The following is a 5238-nucleotide window of genomic DNA, read 5'->3' as shown; positions in this document are numbered from 1 at the left end:
TGGGCCATCATGCATGGAAATGCGTGATTGGTGGCCCGAGAATCGAGACACATGCCCTTTTGAGTCGCAAACATGATAAGGGACATGAGTGGTGCATACATGCCTTGAATTGTGCTGCCATGCTTTGCCTTGCCCTCTGTTGCTGTCATTTGCAGATTCTGCAGGAACACTCTGCCGACCGGCATTGTTAAGTGCCGACCGGCAATATTTTCACTGCCGATAGCTTCACCAACGGCCGGTGGCCACATCCCACTGCCGGTGGCAATTCCATTCAGCCGGTGGTGTTACCCAATGTCCAAGGAATCAGTCCTGAGGTTTTGACAGCCTCCAGAGGAGTAAAGGAAGGAAAACAGAGGCAGCCTATGCATGGCGATGCATTTCCGAGCAGGACCGAGCGTGCATTGCATCAGGCTCTCCTCCCGAGGCGGTTTACTGTTTTTCTAGCTTTAGTTAATTTGCTTAGTTGATTAGGCAATTTGTAATATTTAATTAGCTTGCGTAGTTAATTAATTTGTAATATTTATTTGGTCCCTCCGAGTGAGGGCAAATCTGTAATAAGTGTGCGTGAGTGGTGTGTATGTCTTCCAACCTCACGTCTTTCTTCCCTTTTACTTATCCGCTTTGATGGTTAGTATTAGGGCACGTTTAAATTAGCATACCTTATGCAATGCATGCGTGCATTCATGCATTTGTACTACATGCATCAGGCTCGGTACATCACGCTAACTGCATTTGTATTTCAATTCCAAATTGAATACGTGCATCGATTGATCGCATTTCACATGCCATGCTTAGGTTAGCCGAGCCTACTTCGATTGCATCCTGTATGTGTTGCATTAGGCAATTTAACATGAGCTAGGACATGCATGTTTGCTAACTACTTTATTGTTTTGGCACGGAGTACTATGTGAGTATTTTCCTGCTTTAGCATGTCGCATGCGTGTGAATGCTATCCTGACAGCATGCTTGCCATGCGGCTAAGTGTTTATGTGATAAACTGCTTGGATGCCTGTGGGTGAAGGTTGGATTGTTTGAGTTGGGAAAACTCGTTGAAATCCGTATTTTAGCCTACTTGCGAGTAGCAAATTCCAAAACATCTTTCCAAAACAAACGAATATGCAATGCTTATTTCCAAATTAGGAAATCTAGTCTATACTTGTTTTGCTGCGCGCATAACATAGTAATTCTAGGCTAATAATTGGTTTAAGAACACATAACGTTTTCAAAATCGGATATCATGGTTAGTAGAGGCCGGTCTTCGGACCAGGCGAAAGGGGGTGCTCATAGCTGACCTTCCCCGATCGTACCCAAGCTCCCGAGCCGAGACAACTCCGGTGATGACGAACATGTGGCCTTCGGCACCGAGTCAGGGTTTCCTAAATTCTCCCATTTTAAAATATTTAGGTGGCGACTCTGTATCTGGCAAAGCAGTCCATGTTTGGCACTACTTTTCAAAAAATCTGTTTCTCAAAACGATTTGCCAGATTTGGACTATTTGGTTCAAGATTAAGAACCGTGACACAAAATCGAGTCTGAACTATAGCAGCGAGGGCCCCCTTCGCGGGCGCGTCTACACTTACCTTGATATGGAAATTGATTATGATATTGCATATGTTGGCTATATTGTAGAATTTGAGTTATATCATGTATATTGATTATGATATAAACTGTGAACCATGTATGTTGAAAATGGTTGGAAATGGAAGGAAATTGCATGTTGATAATGCACTTGTAATATATCTTGTGTTTTGCCTCTTGAAAAGAGATGGAATTGACCGGTAATGGGTCGGGTTGTTTAATATTATGTTGTAATATTATTGAGAATCGAGAAAACCTGTTTTTGAAAAACTTGTGTTTAATTTCGGGGACGAAATTCTTTAAGGGGGGAGGTTATAGCGATCTCGGTTGTCCCTTTTCTGTTCTGTTGTATTCCGGACTCGTTTCCGTGGAGTTGGTAGTTGTATCTATCATGTTGCTATCCTTTAAATCTGTTGTTTGAGTTTTAGGATGTTTTGGGCTTATGTTGAACAGGTGGGTTAAGCCTTGGTCTTTATCCTTGTTGCCCAGGTTTTTGGTGTTACGCTCGAGCGGGTCATTCTGCGCTTGAGCAGAGTTTGGTTTCTAGTTTAGCGCTCGAGCGGGTGTTCTGGCGCTCGAGCGGGGATTGCACACTCCCAGTATTTCGTGTCCCTGCAAAACTTCTGCAGAGGTGTTTTCTACGCTCGAAAGGGTTTTTCTGCGCTCGAGCGGGTTGCGCTCGAGCGGGATTGTTGGCGCTCGAGCGGGTAGTACTGTCTTGGTGAGGGTTCTGGGAGAGGGAGATTTGAGCTCGAGCGAACTGGTTTTCTCGCTCGAGCGGATGTACTTTATTCCTGTGTCTTGGCGCTTGAGCGGGCCTTATTGTGCTCGAGCGTGTCCAGATTTTTGTTCTTGGCGCTCGAGCGTTGTGTTCTCCGCTCGAGCGGGTCATGCGTATATGAGTTATCCGCTGGGTGATTTTAAATCACTTTTTGCTTTGCTTTCTCTCTCCTAATTTTTCTAAAAACCATTTTTGAGAGCCTCTCTCTCTAGAAACTCCCTTCTCTCTAGGGTTTGATCTAGTTAGAGTGTCCTCCTTCTCTTCGGCCTTTGTAAAAGTTGTGTGGATCGTCGAGGGCGTCGTTTTGATCCGGGAATCTTGGTCTTTGGAGAATTTTGCTTTTGGCTTCTTCTCCATCCGAGCTCTAACTTCGAGGTAGGGATAACTTACTCCTTATTATGAGCTTTGTCTTTAAATTTTAGTATTTTGAGAGGTTGGGGTTGGTTTGGTAATTTTGTGAAAGTTTGGGGCCTTTGTGTAAATTTACAAAAAGTTGGGGTTTTCATATATATAAAACCAAAATGCATGTTTGGCATGGAAAAGTGAAATTAATGTTGAAACATTAATGAAAATGGAACCTAAGGGTTGTAATGTCAATTATGGAAAATGCCCTAATTACATTGATTGATTAATTTGTAAAATTAATTGTTGGAAATGAGGGATTGACTTGAAAATGTGGAAATTGGAAAGGGAAGGGGTTAGAGGGTGTAGTTGGATTATTTATCACTCACCTAGTTGAAATGTTGATTATATATCCATTGTTGCATTTATGTTCTGTATAGAAATAACTGCTTTGGGCTATCGGTGGAGGATAGTCTTGATTGTTGTAGACAATGCATGATGATTAGGCAAACTGGAACTAATCACTGGGATGTGTCATTGAGTATGACGGTTGAAAGAATACATTAAATTTATGTGTTGTGTGATGATGTGTATAATTGTTGTTTATATGCATTGTGTTGTGTTGGAGGAGATAGGGGATGTACTCCACGGTTTAGGGGAAGATAGGGGATGGACCTCTAAACCGGATGTTGTTGGGAGGAGATAGGGGATGGACTCCGTAGATAGAGCTCATATGCTTATCTAGTAATGTATTGACAGAGCTCATATGCTTGTCATTGGAAGTGTGATAGTGCTCATATGCATATCTGTGGAAGTGATGATATAGCTTGTATGCTTATCTGTTGGTGTGTGATATAGCTAGTATGCTTATCTATTATGAAATGGGAAAGTGCTTGATATGAGTTACTGTCTCATATGAGTTGTTTGGCCAGGTTCTGAGCCATGGTTTTTAATTGAGAATTGAAAAGAATTGGAAAATGGACTGTAATATGGACTTGTATGTCACGAAACCGTAAAGTGTGATAAGGGAAAGTATCAGTGTTGGCCATCTATCAACTGCTAATCTTTTAGTCATTGTTCATACTTGGTTTAGTATATTTCTACTGGGCTGTGGCTCGCCCTATATGGGAATATCATTTTCAGGTACAGGTAGCATGCCACCTCCAAGGACGTAGCTTGGGAGGCTAGAGGCAGGCGGACTTTTGTTGTTTCATTTTCTTTGATGTATTACATGTATATTCAAGCCAAGGGCTTAATGTGTAAACGAGTTAGCATTCTTTTGTTGTAACCAAGTGTTAGCTTGGAAAGCTGTAAGCCTTTAGGGCATTCGCTTTTGTCGTTAACATGTAATACTTTTTGTAATATGGAACTTTTATATATCAATGCATGTCGATATTGTTGGGTTTAATGTTATTATTTTGAGGGCGTTACACACCATTTCATATTAGATAATATCCAAGAATTCAAAACCTTGATAAATTGAAATAAGCATAGCACGGTTTTCATACAGTAAACGAAGCCATCTCAGGTTATATGGGGGTGGGGGGGAGGGTACGTACCAGTGTACTTATTAGATGATTCATATTGACAAAATTGTAACCAAAAAAAAAAAAAAACCATGAGTATTATTACATCATCAAGGATCCTTCTACCATACATATTTGGTTACAAGCAAGAAAATTGAAATTTCCTAGTAAAAGAACTTTCAAGTTCCATGCACAACCATAATCCAAAAAATATAAAAGGAAAAGTACATAGCACCTGGAGGTTCTGTTTGTTTCACTTAACAACCAACAAAACTCAAGCAGAGAGGACATGCTTACTATGTAGATAGATATCTTCCAGACACCAGCCTATTATCAATGAAGGCCCTTAGTTAACATTTCACATCCCTTCCTGCAAACAAAATCAAATCAAATCATATCGGAGAGTCACTAACGGCATCACCAGGATTCATCATAGTTGTTCTTACAGGCTTTCGCAAGAAGAATTCTTTCCACTTGCTAACTGCTTCTCGCAATTCAATGTGTTGTTTTTGCCTCTCTTGCAGTCAAATGCTGTTGGGGCTATGAACATGTCACTTCTACTTAAGGAGAGTCTAAACTCTTGATTCAGCTAGTAACTTCAACAACCTCAGCTTCACTATCACTGTAATCTCCCCAACACATACTTGGGTTTTCCTTGGCTGTTGTGTTGTCGCAACTTTTATTTGCCACAACCACATCTCCAGGCACCATCACAACTCTGTTAGCAGGCTTTTCTTCAATTTCAGGATTAGCAGACTCATTTGAATTCAATTCAATTCAATTCTAATTTTTGAACTCAAATTTCTTGAGAATTGAATTTTTTATTTTTAGTGAATGCTTTTAATAATTTAAAAAAAAATTACTTTTAAAATGCACCTAACCTATATTTACCTTAAAAGTGAAATATTTGTAAAAAAAAATATTTTAAAAAATCAATAAATACACAAGAATATGAAAATATATTAAATTTTTGTATTTTTTGTATTTGGTGAATTTTTAAAAGATGTTTTA

At 40.0% G+C, this 5238-nt stretch overlaps 1 long non-coding RNA gene across 1 annotated transcript; it reads right to left on the bottom strand.

Moving 5' to 3' along the window:
• Positions 1-4294: 4294 nt before the first annotated feature.
• Positions 4295-4973, bottom strand: LOC114268806 (uncharacterized). The gene is made up of 2 exons (XR_003631410.2): positions 4674-4973; positions 4295-4597 (listed from the first exon to the last, which is right to left on the bottom strand). It is a non-coding gene; the product is annotated as an uncharacterized LOC114268806 (long non-coding RNA).
• Between the last annotated feature and the right edge of the window lie 265 nt (positions 4974-5238).

The sequence above is a fragment of the Camellia sinensis genome, chromosome 8, assembly GCF_055761805.1.
Source record: "Camellia sinensis isolate YWXY chromosome 8, ASM5576180v1, whole genome shotgun sequence".
In the NCBI taxonomy this organism is placed as follows: Eukaryota; Viridiplantae; Streptophyta; class Magnoliopsida; order Ericales; family Theaceae; genus Camellia; species Camellia sinensis.
This window is presented reverse-complemented; position numbering and strand designations above follow the sequence as displayed.